The following is an 18,768-nucleotide window of genomic DNA, read 5'->3' on the forward strand; positions in this document are numbered from 1 at the left end:
ACTTTGAATCTAAATCGCTGCTCTTTAAGTCACAGAAGTAAAAAAACAAAAAGAAGCTTTCCAAGTACAACCTCCACTTTGATCACTAATAATAGCTTCGATGCTTTTGAACAAATTTGCTGGTTAAAATCAGTACATTATTCAAAATAATGAATGCAGAGCTATATTCTAGATAGGCAATGCTGACAACAATTGAAAGAGAGTAGGTAGGTGTGAGGTTAGCACATTAACAAAATACTAATTGTATTTTAGGCACGCGTGGCACACAGAGCATGCACTGTGTGAGTGATCCTAACTTGAGATATACCACCACCAGGAGGACCTTCGAAATGACACTAAACATCACCACTACTACCTCGAAGGATCCCCACATCGTGAGCCTCCCCTTCCACACTTAGATGTAAACTACTGCTCAGCGAAGTCCATGAACACCCATTGGACTCTGAAGTGAAATGTATGCTCTAAGTGCAGGACTCATCTTGCTGAGTTGCAGTCAAATATGCGCAAACTCTAAAGCAGAGAAAGTCCTGTGATGTCAATAAAATGGATCTTTACTAACTGTTCTTTAATCAGAACCTCAGGTGTGCTTGTTCCTCCATTTCTGGGTAGCCTGTTTCCCTTCTTGTTGCCTCTTTGTTTGCATATTCTTCTATGTCCCTTTGTCCTACTCCACTGTCTGTCTGTCCATCCCAGTGGATGCAATTCAAATTTCATACCCTTCTGTTTGTCAACCTCCTTATCTTTTGGGAACCATGTGAAGCTGCATAATCCGGTGTGTGGTAGATCATGCATGAATGGAATTGAGATTGTTCAAAGAGGATTTAACAAAAGTCAACAACATCCTGACCTTTTTCTGTTCCACTGAAGCCAGAAATGCCCTGTGCATTGTGCCTCAGATCTCAGTGAGCACCGAGGTGCCAGACACATCCCAGACTGTGGTGTTCCATGAAACAAAACTGATACAACTGTTTCCATGATGAAGACAGTCCACAAACTGACTCACTTTCGGTTTTGCGATGAGAACTGCATCAGCTGATCCTAAAGAACAGCTCATAGCTCTGTGAGTCATTGATGACTTGCAGAATTAAGGAACTTTTTGTGTCTGGGTTTGTATCTGAAATATTTGATAGTCAAATATCTTCCTGCACTCTGGGTTGACTCTACTAGAGAAGCTAGCTTTGGCACTGGGTGTCCCTTCCCTGAAAGCCAGGGGGCGCTGTGCAAAGGCAGCCACTTCTCGCTGTTTGTAGTCCCACCCACACTGGCTTGTTAGTACTTCCTGGCATCAGGAAACAGGACCTCATCAGAACCAACAAGCTGCATGAAGAGAAGAAGCTTGGCACCAGGGTGGGAGTGAAGCTGTTGCCCTTTGCATCTGCCAAGGTCAACAGACTGACTTCCAGCTACAGGACAGTTGCTGGACCCAGCCCACCATGACCGAATGGAAGCTGGCACATCACCAGGCAGGCACTGGCGGGAAGCAGCAGAGGAAAGCTACTGGGCTGTGGGCAGCCTGCTGGGCTAGTTACACCATGGAGGTGTCTCCTTGTACCATGGGTAGGCTGTAGGTTACATCACGGCACGTAGATGCTTTGGTGTACCTTTGGCTGGCTGGCGTGCACATGTGTGTGTCTGTGTGTATTGTGTGTGTGTGTATGTGTGTGTGTGTGTGTGTGTGTACCAGTGTACCATAAACAGGCTGCTGCATGTGTTACACCATGCAGGTACTTTGTTGAATGATAGTGCGGTTTAGCATTTGTAAGGCGGTGGGCTGCTTTGTTGTACCATAAGAAGATGAAAAGGTAATGGGTAACCCAATTGACCCTTGTAGATATGGGCAATGAACAATTCAGAGTAAGGGAAAACTACAAGGGATTTTATTTGTTTACTTAGTTGAATTAATTTGCTAGCATCAGTCAATAGAGTTCGTTCTCAAGAATCTAACTCAAATGTAACCAAAGGATAACAGTACAATTTCTTTCAATAAGGAAAACATTCAATGACAAAAGCACAGGAATGAAAAAAGTAAAAGAAGCACACGGAACAATAATTATATCTGAAAAGGTATTTATATTGAGTTAATCAAAAGATTTGTTTCACGGGGAATCAAAAACATATAAATGTGAGCAAAGCAAGTTATGGACAGATGTATGCGTAAGTCAACAGATCAGTACATAACTCATCAACTCCTTTCTTTGGTACAGTGTAACCAAGTCCATTCATGAACAAAGGTATACACTTGAAGCGATATTAAGCTTTGGAGATAATGATTTGCATTTCGGTCTTGAGTGCTGTTGTCTATAAGACCGTCATCAGGACTAATATTTTTGCACAAACGTTGCCCATTAGCAGTGTGGCCAGGAATAATCAGGCCAGAAGGACAATAAGGAGACTTGGATACCGCGATTATATTTGCTGTTATGGGTATCTTCTAATAGATCGCTGGAGTATAAATAGTAGGTCCACTTTATGGAAACCAAAGTTCACAAATAGGTTGCTTATATATCAATATCTGCAGACAGCGCTTCGGGGAAATAAATCGTCAACCTCAGTAAAAGCCGGGATTATGTACTGATCTGTTGACTTACGCATACATCTGTCCATAACTTGCTTTGCTCACATTTATATGTTTTTGATTCCCCGTGAAACATATCTTTTGATTAACTCAATATAAATACCTTTTCAGATATAATTATTGTTCCGTGTGCTTCTTTTACTTTTTTCATTCCTGTGCTTTTGTCATTGAATGTTTTCCTTATTGAAAGAAATTGTACTGTTATCCTTTGGTTACATTTGAGTTAGATTCTTGAGAACGAACTCTATTGACTGATGCTAGTAAATTAATTCAACTAAGTAAACAAAAAAAATCCCTTGTAGTTTTCCCTTACTCTGAATTGTTGTACCATAGGCAGGTTGATGGATTTGTTACACCATGTAGGTACTTTGTTGTATGATAGTGCGGTTTAGCATTTGTAAGGCGGTGGGGTGCTTTGTTCTACCATAGGCAGGTTGCTGCGTTTGTTACACCATGTAGGTACTTTGTTGTACGATAGTGCGGTTTAGCATTTGTAAGGCGGTGGGGTGCTTTGTTGTACCATAGGCAGGTTGCTGCATTTGTTACACGATGTAGGTACTTTATTGTATGATGGTGCTGTTTTACATTTGTAAGGCGGTGGAGTGCTTTGTTGTACCAAAGACAGGCTGCTGCATTTGTTACACCAAGACTTCTGAGGGTATTCGTGCACTGTACAAATTTGATTAACATTAACATTAACATAGGCAGGCTGCTGCATTTGTTACACCATGTAGGTACTTTGTCGTATGATGGTGCGGTTTAGCATTTGTAAGGTGCTGTGTTGTACCATAGCCAAGTTGCTGCATTAGTTACACCACAGATGTGCCTTGTTGTACATCTGGCAGGCTTCTGTGTTTGTGCTTGCTGTATGATGGGCAGGCTGCGTTTGTTACAAAATGGAGATGTTTTTTGTCCCTGGGCAGGCTGCAGCGGCTGTGATGTTTGGTGTACTATAGGCAGGCTGGTGTGTTTAACCATATAGGTGTTTAACAGTATGGAGGGCTGGGTGCATTTGTTACACAGTTAGGATGCTTTGTTGTATCACGGCAGGCTGCTCTGGTTGCAATACCACAGAGGTTATGGCCTGGAAGTGCTTTGCTCTATGATGGGTTGGCGTTGTTTATTTCACCATGAAGATGCATGACTGAACCATGGCAAGGCTGCTGTGTTTGTGTAACAGTAGAAGGGATGCAGTCTATGAAAACATGATGGATGAAAGCTTGAATGAATTTCAGCCACTGGTAATTACCCGGGCCGCATCCCAGTCCATTGTTATTCTGCACACCATAGAGGAACAAAAAGGAGAGCAAGGGTTATGTTCACCGAGGTGAACGGGGAGTACACATAAAGAGATACACGGGCTCATCACTGCCCTCACTTTATCTCGCCACGATTTTAACATTGTCCAGTTGCTTGCCAATAAAAAATTTATTTTCTTCAAGTTCAAACCAGGACAATTTTTAACACACTTACCTTTTCTTTTTTCACGCACCATCACTCACAACCTGCTCCACTGTAATCAGGTGTTGTAGCACACCCTGATGACGCTAGGTCATTAGGGTGGACCCCGATGATGAAGCATGTCATCACTAGGTGATGAGTGAGGGGTTTTTTAACTAAAGGAAATTCTCCTCTTGGTCTAAACCTTCCACCCCCATAGCAACCTGTGAATTCTTGCTGGTGGTACTCCTTGATTTGTTTTTCTATTCTGCACACCATGCCAACCCAGTTTGAACCGTGCCATATGCAGATCAGTCTTGACCCTGCTCCAATGTGAACAATCCAGCCAGAAATGCCAGGCCACGGCCTCCCTCAACCAGAACACAAGTAACCCAAGACCGGTTTGACCCGGATGCCTTTGCTGTATGATGTTTGTTACACCAAGTAGATGCTTTATGAACCATGGAAAGGCTGCAGTGTTTGTTAGACTGTGTAGAGTGTTGCTGTACCACTGGTAGGCTGCTGTGTCTGACACACAATGGGATTGTTTCCTGGTATCATGAACAGGCTACCATGCAGTTACACCAGTGGCGTAGAAATAGAGGGGGGCACAAGTTTTGGGGGCAACGTCCTCCTTCACTCTTATCTGTGCAGCCACCGCACGAATCACCAGCACCCCCGGTCTAACATGCCGCGCCCGCGGGCAGCAATAGCAGGGACCACCACTGGCACCACATGTTCTAACTATGCCCCTGAGTTACACCTGCCACACACTGAAAAAGAACTCTGGCCTAGGGTTAGAAAAATTGTGGTTGAGTGTTGAGAGCATCACAGATTTGGAATGGGTGTGGTGTAGTAATGTAGGAACTGTGCCTTCCAATCAGTAGGGACTGGAACCCTGACGCTTGCCCTTGGCAGGCTCTGGGAATGGTCTTCAACAGAGCAGCCGATTCTCTTAACATTTGAATCACAAAGGTCTCCGAATTAATGGGTACTTCTCCAACACATTTTTATTTGCCATTCTCTTTGGCTAATTGTACATTTTCTATCCTTGCTTGAGGACGCGCATGGTTCCATTTAGAAGTAATCATGGCCCCTTCTAATTTTGCTAAAAAGGTAGTATATAATTTACAGGAAATTGCAAAAAAAAATATATAGATAAAAATAAGGGAAGAATTGACATCGTAATAAGCGCAACCGTCCCATTTATTGACAAGGGTGGCAATTGCTATACTTAAAAAAAAAAAGGAACTTTCTTCATTAGTGGTACAGAATTATTAATCAACATTTCACATTCCTGTTCAGAAAAACACACCTAAGGATCTCTTGGAGTCTTTTGTAATTTCCTCTTAGCTCTCAGGGGAGAATCTCGAACGGTGTACTGAATAATAGAGATTCTATCTTTAGATTCATTAATATTGTAGCCCTCCAAACTAGTGTATTTGTTTATTTTTTTACAGCCTGACGAGCCGTTCTTATATTGGTTACATTCAGGGCTATTGGTATTATGAGGCAAGGGAGGAACAATTTATGCAGCTGAGTCGACTAAATTGCACACCAAAAAAAGGTACATTCCACGACCTAATGTGACAAATGTTTTGATAGTTTTACTTCATAAATGTATCATTTATTTACTTGTTAACACCGTCTCGGCACAGGTTTGACCTCATTAGTAGCAGTTTAACATCCAACTAGATTAATAAGCAACTGAAAGATGAGCAGTCAACCTTTGCATAGAGCCTTCTGCTGTGCAGCAACATGGGTCGCTGCAATTTTAGTAACTTTCGATTCTTTTGGGTGAGAAATAGCATTTTTTTTTATTATGATCTGCATATAAAGCAGCAGATGACGGATTTATATGGAAAACACCACAACCACACTAGAATAATTCCAGTGGCCCTCGTTATAGCAGTGTTAAAACTAAAGCAATGCCATCTCCACATAATTTAACCCATGAAGTTTCAGAAAATGTACTGAGATTGCATTATGTGAGCGAATATATTGGGCCAGGAGTTCACTAAAGAAAGCAAAAGGTATAGGAGAAAGGGGGCAGCCCTGATGGGTATCTCTGTGGGAAAAGCGGATATATTGTGGTATAACATAGAAATTGATCTTGTGAGCAAAGGGGAGACTTGAATTTTTCCAGTATTACAGAGACCTCCAGCTAATGGGATCCAAATTATTTGCCATATCCAACAAGAAAATCACTGCTGTTATTGTATCTATGGTCACTAGATCGATACCTTATAATGCACATTGGTCCTTTGGTTTCTCCCAGTTATAAAACCGTTCTAGTCCTTCTTTATGGAACTAGGAGCGACACCGAACACTCGTAAGCTAGTATTTTTTTTATTTAATAAACCTTGTAGTCAGCAGTGGTGGCTCCCCGATAAGGCAAAGGAGCGTCGCCCCACTGCTTTTTGCAGTGTAAAAATAGGAAAAATAAAATATAACTCGAGGTTATTATTATTTTATTTCCTTCTGTTGTGGCATCTTTGCGGGGCGGAGCTGCTCTCAGAGCAGCAGGGGGAGGAGTGGTCTGCACTCCCTATGTAAGCATAAATGTTTAGCCGGCCATCTCGGGCCGGCCAAACAGTCATGTGCACTGCGCATATTCTGGTTGAATGCCAAAACATGGTGCTCAGACCAATCACAACATGCAGCGTTATGATTCGCTGCGGGGAGCCTGGGAGCCCTGGTGCTTCCTGTTTCCCCCAATAAGCCAGGAAGAGGACGTAGGAGAGGTGGAGGCCATCTGGCCGGTCGGGATGTAAGTGATTATTATTTTTTCTACCCCCCTACCATTCCCCTACCTGCCCCACTGCAGCTTCCCGGTAGCAGCCGGCACTGGTCGTCAGTATTGAGACTGTACAAGGATTGTTCAGTGCTCAATTTACCGATTTTAACCCCTTCCATGCTCGTGACGGAACCATTCCGTCATGAGTCACGGTTGGGCTGTGCTGATGACGGAATGGTTTTGTCACAACCACACCCGCGATTGGAATGTCCAGCACAAGGCTAGAATTCCTGCCGCACGCAAGTGGTTAAAGAAATGTATCAACACACCCTTGCAAAAAGAAGAGGGAATGGGCCCTCCTTCCAGAATTAAATTGAAAACTGTAGTTAGAAGCTTAACCAGAGACCACACTAAAGTTTTGTAAAATTCTGATCCAAAGCCATCCTCTTCAGAACTCGGTAGTTGTTACATCGTTTCTCTGACCTCATTTTCTGGTATAGGCCTCATGAGCAGATCTGCCGCTCCAGGGTTCAGAGCTGGCAGTCTTAACTCCTGAAATAACTGATCTATCCCATGCCCCTGAAGTGCCAGATCTACCTACGGGTCAATATACTGCGTTATATAATAGCTTAAAAATATATCCTTTATCCTGTTGTTATCTTTACTGAACTGGCCTAAGATGGGATCTTTAATGGATCACAGCAAATTTTGATTATTTTCGCCTTTGTGATCTATGCTTAAGTGTCCCACTCTCTTCCCCTCTTTACAAACTTGGCGTTGAACTGTTTGGTTATTTACAACCTCTCATTTAAGATAAAAACCTCTAATTTATCCTTACTATCCTAGCAAGTTTTAAGGGATAATTGATGTATATAAAAGAGCTGCCTGGTATGCCCAATCTGACTCATGCTGTTCTTGTTTTTATCTCAGCAGCACCAAAAAAATGTCCCAGGCTCTCCAGCCTTGCACTGTTCTAGGTTCCCCAAGACTGCAGTGTTTGAGGCTCCTCAAACCTGCAGCATTCTATGCTCCCCACACTAGTAGTATTCTAAACTTTTCAGACTTGCCGCGTTCCATGCTCGCCAGAGCTGCAATGTTGCTGGTTCTCCAGCGTGCCGCATTCTAGGCTCTCCCAACCTACAGCATTGTAAGTGTTTGGGATCTGCAGTGCTCTAGGCTTTTCAGACCTGCAGTGATCCAAGCGCCCCAGACCCACATCATTGTAGGCTCTCCGAAGCTGCGGCGTGCTAGGCTGACCAGACTTTCTGCGTTCCAGGCTTTCAAGAGCTGCACTGTTCCTGGCTTTCCAGTACAGCAGTGTTTTAGGCTCTCCAGAGCTGCAGCGTTCTAGGCCCCCCAGAGCTGCAGCGTTTTAGGCTCCCCAGAGCTGCAGCGTTCTAGGCCCCCCAGAGCTGCAGCGTTCTAGACTCCCCAGAGCTGCAGCGTTCTAGGCTCCCCAGACCAGCAGCGTTCTAGGCTCCCCAGACCAGCAGCGTTCTAGGCTCCCCAGACCTGCAGTGTTCCGGGCTTTCGAGATCTGCCATGTTTCTTGCTTTCCAGACCAGCAGTGTTTTAGGCTCTCCAGAGCTGCAGCGTTCTAGGCTCCCCAGAGCTGCAGCGTTCTAGGCTCCCCAGAGCTGCAGCGTTTTAGGCTCCCCAGAGCTGCAGCGTTCTAGGCTCTCGAGAGCTGCAGCGTTCTAGGCTCCCCAGAGCTGCAGCGTTCTAGGCTCTCGAGAGCTGCAGCGTTCCAGGATCCCCAGACCTGCAGCGTTTCGGGCGTTCGAGATCTGCCATGTTTCTTGGTTTCAGGCCAGCAATGTTCTAGGAAGTGCCTTGAGAGTTAAAGTCACTCAGCAGCTGGCTCCAGGGTACACACTGCATGAAATAAGTTGCCAGACCAGATTCCTGGCAATAGCAGGGCTTGTTTTTTTCCAGTGCTCCGCCTCTGCAAACAGAACTGCAGCGTTTATAGAATGCTCTCCCTTTTCCCAGGTGACGCCGAGTCCAACTTCCGGGTTTCTAAGAAACCTAAGTTTAACTTGAGTGGGCTCCGGGGGGCATTAATGTGCCTTCGCCTCCTTTAGTTCAAGTGCAGACAGGTGCTGCGACGCCTTCATTTAAGAGCTTTAAATGTATTTGTATCCTCCCAGTAAAAATACATGTGGACTAGTATTACACAGAAGTTTGGAACACGTGTACTGTACCGCAGCTTGAAGTTCAAATGTCAGGTTACCACAGCAGAGCTTAGCTGAAGTGTGGAAACAGCACTTAATGCCATAGAGTCATTTCACAAAATGAGAGAAGCAGGACCCTTCCCACGAAGCCTGGTTGTTGTCATGCAGGCTTACCGCACATAGTCAATGCGCTCCTTCATGGTGAAACACCTTTCTTTATAATTACTGCACATGCAACACGCCCTGGCTTAGAGCATACATGCAGATCCAAGGAGTGTAATATGTCATTTATTACACTGTCAAGGGAGGAGATGAGCATCATGACCCACTCCAGGCTTTGTCTCTTTGAATCATTAACCTCCTCCTCACACCGAACCATGGGAATACACATATTACATACTGTGATGTGAAAGTAGCACTCAACAATGGTTATAAATACCATATTACATACTGTGAAGGGAAAGTACCACTCAACAATGGTAATAAATACCATATTACATACTGCAAAGGGAAAGTACCACTCAACAATGGTAATAAATACCATATTACATACTGTGACGTGAAAGTAGCACTCAACAATGGTTATAAATACCATATTACATACTGCGAAGGGAAAGTACCATCCAACAATGGTAACAAATACCATATTACATACTGCAAAGGGAAAGTACCACTCAACAATGGTTATAAATACCATATTACATACTGCGAAGGGAAAGTACCACTCAACAATGGTAATAAATACCATATTACATACTGCGAAGGGAAAGTACCACTCAACAATGGTAACAAATACCATATTACATACTGCGAAGGGAAAGTACCACTCAACAATGGTTATAAATACCATATTACATACTGTAAAGGGAAAGTAACACTCAACAATGGTAATAAATACCATATTACATACTGTGAAGGGAAAGTAGCACTCAACAATGGTAATAAATACCATATTACTTACTGTGAAGGGAAAGTGACACTCAACAATGGTAATAAATACCATATCACATACAGTGACGTGAAAGTAGCACTCAACAATGGTGACAAATACCATAATACATACTGTGAAGTGGAAGTAACACTCAACAATGGTTATAAATACCATATTACATACGGTGAAGTGAAAGTAACACTCAACAATGGTAATAAATACAATATTACATACTGTGAAGGGAAAGTAACACTCAACAATGGTAATAAATACAATATTACATACTGTGAAGGGAAAGTAGCACTCAACAATGGTAATAAATACCATATTACATACTGTGAAGGGAAAGTGACACTCAACAATGATAATAAATACCATATCACATACAGTGACATGAAAGTAGCACTCAACAATGATAACAAATACCATATTACATACTGTGAAGTGGAAGTAACACTCAACAATGGTAATAAATACCATATTACATACTGCAAAGGGAAAGTACCACTCCATAATGGCAATAAATAACGTATTGCACTCTGCAGTGAAAGTGTGGCAACTGCATGTATGAATCACCTGGCACATGTAGCCTGGTACTTGTGGGGGAATGAAGAAGCCTCTCTCTAAACCTGAAAAGATGGAAAGGAGATACTGGCATTGAAGGAACAGTGGTGTAATTCAAGAGGCAATTGTACATTTCAATTAGATCACATTGTACATGTTTACAGTTTTAGACACAGGGAGAACATGTGGTAGGGTGACTAAACAAGCATTGGTAAATGCATTAGGTTTCACCTGTATGAATAAGAAGAAGCTGTGTTTTTGTTGTAAGTTGGAGCTTGCTGAGTAGTTGTACAATATAAGTTACAGAAAGTGTTATGACTTGTTTATGTACAAAGAGGCAATATATTGTGCTTCTACTAGTGGTATAAGTAAAAGCAAATTTTGAAAAATTAAATGAAAGGGGAAAATTTTAATTAATTGATGCAATAGCAATATTATGTGTTTTGAGGAGTTCTGATAACTTTAGGGCTCTGTTTCACTGCACGTGCTGCACCATTCAAATCATGCTCCTAGTGCCTGTAAGGTAACTGCACTTGTAACTGCCTGTTTTGCAGTTAATTATTGCAATATTTGGTGTTTAGAGGGGTTCCTAGAGCTTTGGGCCCTGGTATCACTGCACCTGTTGCACCATCGAAATCATGAATCAATTGCCTGCAAGGGAACTGCACTTGTGACTGCCTGTTTAGTAGTTAAATATAGCAATTTTTGTTGTTTAGAGGTGTTCTGACAACTTTTGGGCCCGGTGCAACTGCACCTGCTGCAACATTCAAATAATGACCCTGAGCCTGCAAGATAAGTGCATTTGTGGCTGCCTGTTTAATTGTAAAATATAGCAATAATCGATGTTTAGTTGGTAGCCTGGAGCTTTTGGTGCCAGAACAACCGCACCTACTGCACTATTTCAATCATCCCCCTAGTGCTCGCTACATAACTGCACTTATGACTGCCTCTTTAGTTGTAAAATATAGCAATATTAGGAGTTCTGAAACGTTTGGGCCCAGTGGCACTGCACCTGCTACACCATTCAAATAATGACCCTGTTGCCCATTGATCCCGACCGAAACCTGGAAGACGGTCACCCAGGCACTCGTCACCAGCCGACTGGACTACGGAAACACCTTCTACGCCGGAACCACAGCCAAGCTACAGAAAAGACTCCCAACGCATCCAGAACACCTCCGCCCGACTCATCCTGGACATCCCCCGACACAGCCACATCTCCGGCCACCTGAGAGACCTGCACTGGCTTCCTGTCAGCAAGAGGATCACGTTCAGGCTCCTCGCCCACGCACACAAGTCTCTCCACGACCTGGGCCCCAAGTACCTCAACGACCGCCTGACCTTCTACACGCCCACCCACCAGCTACATTCTACTAGCCTCGCCCTCGCCGCCGTACCACGCATTCGAAGAGCCACCGCCGGAGGCAGATCCTTCTCCTACCTGGCGGCCAAGACATGGAACTCCCTCCCCATCCACCTTCGGCTGACCCAGGACCATCTCGCCTTCAGGAGACAACTCAAGACCTGGCTGTTCGAGCAATAGCGGACCCCTTCCCCCAAGCGCCTTGAGACCCTTCCGGGTGAGTAGTGCGCTATACAAATGCTATGATTGATTGATTGATTGGTTGCCTGCACGATAACTGTACTTGTGACTCTCTGTTTAGTTGTAAAATATAGCAATAATCAGCGTTTGGTTCTGTGCCTAGAGCTTTTGGTCCTGGTGCCACTGCACCTGCTGCACTTTTGCATTCATAGCCCTAGTTTCCGCTAGATAGCCGCAATTATCCCGGTAAAATATAGCAATAATTGGTGTTTAATGGAGGTATGACAACTTTTGGCCTGGGAACCACTGCACCTGCTGCATCATTAAATCAAGCCTCTTTTAACTGCAATTGTGACTGCCTGCATAGTAGTAAAATTGATTCGAAAATGCCTATAAAGTGCAAAGAAAGATACTGATGCAAAAGTAGGAAATGCCAAAACGTTCTAAGACTAAAGTATCTGCTTTACACAACAAATTAATAAAAGCATTCCCACATACTGCTGGAAGCAGTCTGTCTTTTACCTGAGAAGATAATGTATTTTATAATTTCGCTGTCCCTGATATCTCAACAGTGAATGGGGTTTAACCATGTAAACAGCTTTACTAGATGATAAGTATCGTAAATGTGTACAGCCAGGGGAAGATAAGTATCTGTAAACAGTACATGCTGTGCAGCCTTAATGTAAGAAACAAAGTTCCACCCACTCAAGCGGATTTGGATGAGTACATTGGCCTTGGGAACTGATAAGAGAAGCCCTTTTGAAGGAGCTGTTCAGGCGAAACCTAAAAAGAACCACAGCTCGAAAGAAATCATGTGTTTATGCATTTCTATTTATATGGTTTGTTGGGGGGCTTATTTCAGGGGGTTGTTTGGAATTCTTCATATGGGCCCAAGGTCCTGGGTAAAAATGTGTACCCCTTTCTACCTTCCCCATGGTGTCTTGAAGATGTTCTTACACATAATAAGAAACTACTAGGAATGCATACAATGAGAATTCTCTGGTGATTACAGTTAAACAGCATTACCTTCATGGCGCTACGTACGTCTTTGCTTACGAAAGATATTTGGAGCTAAGTCAGTTCTGCGTGTTCTGCAGCAAAAAGTGAGTTGTGCTGTTTTTTTCTCCTACAAACCCTACACTATGTGAAAAAATGTTACCCTTTAAAAAAAAGTGCAGCACGTTCTTCGTTTCCACAAGATGGAGATCATGAAAAACATGTATTGAAGTTGGTGAAAGTGAACTGTACATGTCTGTACACGTCACGTGTTTTGCGGCTACAGAAGTAGCAGACTTGCATTGCATGACGACAATCATCCACCTGGACCTCCCGGCTCTTTACCCACCCCTTTTGACTGATCTTAAACTAATTAACCATTCTAGTTCAAATTCAAAAGAATCTTGGTCCATAAGCCACGTTGAAATAAGGGTCTTATTAAGGGATCCAGGTTACTTCAAGAGGTGATACCGGACCCGGTAAATAAAGGTACACAGGGGTGCGGTATTTACCGAGTGCATGATTACTTACCCATTTCACGTTCTACACCTTGGAGTGAAATAGCAATATCGGCTCTTTTCACCCACTCTGGTGTTGAAAACGCAGAATGTCAGAAACGTTCCCTGCATCACAGTGATATTGGGTGGTGTCAGGGAGAAGTGCTGTGTTAAGGTACCTAGAGCCACATGTACAAAGCATTTTTCCGGTCACAAACGGTCCAATTCGCAGGGATGCCGGTGTTCTTTTTTCAAAAGATACGGCAGTTAAGCTGAGACAGGTTAATGTACTCTTACATTGAAGATACTGCACTCCTGCTGAAAAATACCACTGCTCCTGTTACCAATACTGCTGTAGCTAGGAATTGCTGTGCACATGAATTTCCTGCACAGAAGGTAAAACATTCAAACAATGATATTACAAAGTGCACTCCATTTACAAATCAATATGTTAGCATCAAATATCTGGCAGACCTGCATGCAGATTAGAATTAGAGAGAGTACAGGGATTTACCAGTACTGTAGAACAGACCTGGGCAAAAAAACCACACCAGTGTAATTTGTGTAATATTGGGAATATCACTTTCCTCCCAAAATGATGCCATGGGGAGAGGTGTGGTGCCGCGGCCAGGGCGACTGACGCTGGAATCTGGGGATCAGGGTTCGATCCCCGGCTCCGGCGGCAGGTTAGCCCAGCACCATGTGACTCTGGGCAATAGCTTGCTTAATCTTCCCGACGGCCCCCAGCGCCTAGAGACCCTTACGGGTGATTGTGCGCTTTACAAAATGTGGATTATTATTAAGCCACAATATGTAATTATGCTTCTGTTTGCTTCAACATTTTCCTGAAATGTTATGTAAATTTCACCCATCCTACTAGATTTAAAGGTTCTCAAGAGAAACACCAGTATCTTACATTAAAGGTGCGGTTACCAGCCAGACTACAGGCCCCGCGGGTTAGTATGGGGACATGCCTCTCGGGGGTGGTCACGAGCATCCTCACATGTGGCTTGTGTAAGAGCTGTAATGAATGGGAAACCTACCCTTTCCTGTCTTTTCTATGGGGGTTTCCTTTGCGCCATTTGGTTCCAAATTCTACCTGTTCTTTCCAAGTCTTACATGTACTCCAGCGAGAGTAAGGCATTAGTCCCATTATTGCCAACACCCTCCACCCCGCACACAGAGTATGCATGCATAAATAAATACACAACACAACTTTTGTTTGGGAAAAATATTGCTGCAGTGTTTATTCCATACAAACGTATGCAAAAGTAAAATGGCGTGTCTGGCGCAAAAGAGGACCCAAGATGGGGGGAGGAGGCTTAAATTCCCTCCCCTCCTACCCGGCACGCCAGAAATATAACACGCCTAGTGTGCCTATGCAGGGGGACTGCACCCTGAGTGAGGAAGTGCCCAAATGGCACTTTTAGGGTGGCCCCCTGCGCGGGCCACGGGCAACCTCAATTCCTCTAGCCGGAAAACGCCCAAGATCACATGGGAGACGCATGCCTATAAAGACGTGCATCTCCCGTTGCCAAGGTGATTGGCTTTGAGATTATTCGCTTTCGGGTCCAGGGAGAATGCCCCGGGCTGCTTCCAAGCTCTTACGGGTGAAAGGGCGGTAGGCCGCGTTCACCTTTTCTCCTGCTCGGGAATCGCTGGAGTGGTACCCGTTCTTGACTTATTGTTTACTTTCCTTGCGTGCACTTGGGGTGCGGCTTCCCCCACAGCACCCCACACTTATCTACTGAGGAGCGCTGCCGCAAGTCTTTGTTTTACGAGCCGCAACAGTCTCTCTGTGCGAACCGCCGGAGCGGTTACTTCAGGAAGTTACTATGCATCCCTGTTTTGACACTTCACAGATTCTCTTCACAGAAGCTTGGTCCTAACTGTTACCACTCTCCCTGGAACTGTCGCTGCTCTTCTTGAAGCGCTTAGAGACCTTCCGGTATTACGCGTTCTACAAATAAAAATTAACAATAACAAAAGGAGCGGTGCCTCATTTTATTATATAGTTAATTTGCGAGTTCGGCAATTCCACCACGCTCACCTTCTTGTTTAGAGGATAACTGCTGGAGTAGTTTCCCTTTTGAGGTTCCCTTCTTGGCTCCTCAGGATCTGCAGGCGTGGTCCCTTCGTGGCATCAAAAGTGAGCTCGGCAGTCCACCGCTCACTCCCCTTGGACCTTTGTGAATTACGTGGCTAAAGACAAGTCTGCTCTCAGGAGCCAATGATCCTTTTGTTTTTGTTCCATATTCACGCCCTCGATTCCGCATCGCTCAGTATGTATATCCCTGCATTCTTTTTGGCTTAAAAAGGTCAGTACACTATCCTAAAGACTTGATAGAGCAAGATTTCGCATCGCGACTTGCTCAATTCAAGAACCTCGAAAATCTATTATAATCTCGTAACTTAATTGTTCGTTTTACTAATTTTATGTATTTTGGATGTGCGTGGGTATCATAGAGATGCTTGCCTATGTGTTTTACTAATACGATTAATCCGTGTTTCTAAAATGGCCGCTGCTTGACTTTTCTCTTCTGCGCATGCGTCAGTCACACTCACGTGACTTCGTGTAGAGATAGTTTTGGAGGGAAAGGGTGCGCATGCGTAATAAGCAATAAGATGGCTATGCGCGGATAACATGGTGAAGCCTTGTGCTGCTGCTCTTGTGAAATTGTTCGTTGCAACTCACCAATAATGCCTAGCATATTTTTATAATGATAAACCTGTAGTGTGAAATCATGACATGTAATACATTCATTTATTTCTATGTACTAATTTGTTTTCGCTTACTTTTCATGTATCCTCAGCACTGAGGGGTAATGGGGGCTTGGGAGTCCATCTTGGAGGGTACTTCTGCGCAGAATCAATCGATGGTGAAGATGGCATTGAAACCAAGCCAAAGAAGGTTGTTGGCAGAGCCTGCATGAGAACATGCACCTTCACCCAGCAAGAGCATCTAGATTGTATTATATTGTAACACATTGTATTCTTTTGCATTGTATTCCGTGCGACTTCTCGTGGGAACCCCAATCTTGCTAGGCGGCACCCAAAAATGTAAATTAGGCCTTAGAATAGTCTGTTCTGATTGGTGTGTTAACCAAAGCCTACCTTAGGACCAATCTAAATTGGGGATTCTGACATTTTGCAACATTTGGGGGGTGGTACCCTGTCCCAAAACAGTATAACTAGCCTAGGTTTAGCTAGAGAAATTGTCCGACTTGTCTGAATAGCTGACTTGTCACTGACCCAACGCACTCAATAGGTGACTTGATACAGAGGTGCTGCGGAGCTCTCTGTCCGAAATTTGACCATAGACTCTGAAGGTTTTACTGAACCTTAAGTGCTGGCGGAGCACTTTGCTGGGGAATTCGCTGACCCAATCGGGGTCCTGACTGATAGCTGCAGAGAGGGTGGAGCGCAGGCGTTGCTTCCGAACTGCGGGTGCTGGTCGTGTCCTGGTGGTCCTGTCCTGATCCGAATCTGGGTTTCCTGTCCTGTCCTGGGGTGTCCATTCTGCACCTGCTGTCCCACTGAGGGTTATCCTTCCTTGAGGGTTTTCCTGTCCTTAACTGACCCGTGGCCAGGGTTGGTTTTCACACCAGTCTAGGTAAATATCGCTCTGAGTTCTTAAACTGCACCTTTCTATTTTTCTGTCTTTGCTTTAATAAAGACATACCTTTGCACGTGAATAATTTTCCATGCTTTCTCCTGCAACCATTGCATTTCATAAAGTCATTTGCATTTGATTTCATAGCGTGTTCCTATGTTACCCTACCTTTTAGAAATCATTTTCTGTATTGCAGTTTGCAACTTCCTGATATGGTCTTGGTTTTTCTCTCGTAAACCGACTAAAAGTAACTCAGATTTATAGCGTGTTCACTTTGCCCTTATTTTAGTTTCCCTCTCACTTAGCGGGTTCCCTGTCGCACTAGTATTTCTTTTGATAAAGCTGTATGACTGCCCTTTTTCTTGAATTTAAGATAAACTTTCAAAACTTCCAGTTGTCCGTGGTCATTTTATGAAAAGTAAAGTTATATGATATTTTGCTGCCTTTCCTTTTACAGCTAGCTCCCTGACCCATCGTGGTCATAGGTACCCATAACGGTGGATGGTAAGTTGGGTACACTGGAAATAAATCGAAAGGGAACTCACAATTATTGGTAGTAGATTGCGTGGTCATCTGATCAATGTATATGATAAAGTAAAGTATATGGGCCCGAAGCCAGAAGTGGCGAAATTATTGGTCGGGTGACCCGCGATCTCTAGCAGTAATTTTCTGGTAGCAGAGTGATGGTTAGGGACTAGTTAAAGGATAGGTAGGACTAGTTAGTCTAGCCAAGTCGGATGCTGCTATAAGAGTAGGCGCTTCAAGGGAAATTGATCACTCACTTGAAAATCGTTTACTTTGAAAAAATTATGAAAGGTTTTAAAATTGTTATTCTTCTTATCATACTGTTATATGTATTAATCCATTCGTATGTAAAACGTCTTGCATGTTGTTGAGAATCCCCGGGGAATTGAATAGCGAATGGTGAATAGAATCCATTCGCGTTGAGGTCGCCTGCTCTAAGGAAAGTTGGTGCAGGTTAGGCAGAACTGGAAGCACTAACTAGGGTTTTTCTGAATATATGATTGAATAAATGTTAGTAACGAGGTTCATTGGCAAAATTCCCATTGTGGCGTAACCTAGTCAGGGTCACATCGGAAGAGTAGCGGGTTCATCGGAGCTTGCGTGAAAGCAAAGGGGTTCGCTGGGGAAACCTTAGTCTCAGATATATCCCGGAGAAGTGGATGAGTCTAGGGAAGTAACAGGTGCCCCAATGCTAGTGTGAAGGGTAGGCAGAAGAGATCTACTCGTAGTGAGTGAAAAGTAAATGGAAGTAGTTTACTTGCAGCAAAACAAATTCTTTCCTGTCTAGACACTTGAGCACGGTGGCGAATGTGTATTCGTTGTAAAATAACCAAGCACTAAGCATTTTAGAAAGAAAGAAAGTTTCCGTTACCTTGTGAAGGAGGGAGTCAGTCGCGAAGCTGCTCTGACGTCATTCCGTGCCGCGCTGAGATTGGTAGACGCAGCGGGATGGTAGCGGAGCTGGAATTGTAAAGGAGGGGCGAGCGCCGGAGCGTGGGAACTGTCTCACGAAAGGGCCGCGCACCCATTGGTCGAGATTATTTGAACTCGTGCATTTCATTGGTCGCACGAAAATAATAGACGCACTCGGATTGGAAGTGATTTGTAAACAAATCACTCGTAAAAATCGTATGTGGCATTCATATAGACCGCATACCAGACCTGATCCACGGC

General features: G+C 43.9%; 1 protein-coding gene across 2 annotated transcripts in view; it reads right to left on the minus strand.

Annotated features, from left to right (window-relative positions):
- The window catches only part of SLC6A9 (solute carrier family 6 member 9), a 672,432-nt gene that overhangs the window by 498,106 nt on the left and 155,558 nt on the right, over positions 1–18,768 (minus strand). The gene's annotated exons all lie outside the window — the stretch shown is intronic.

Source organism: Lissotriton helveticus, chromosome 1_2 (assembly GCF_964261635.1).
Source record: "Lissotriton helveticus chromosome 1_2, aLisHel1.1, whole genome shotgun sequence".
NCBI classification, from domain to species: domain Eukaryota; kingdom Metazoa; phylum Chordata; class Amphibia; order Caudata; family Salamandridae; genus Lissotriton; species Lissotriton helveticus.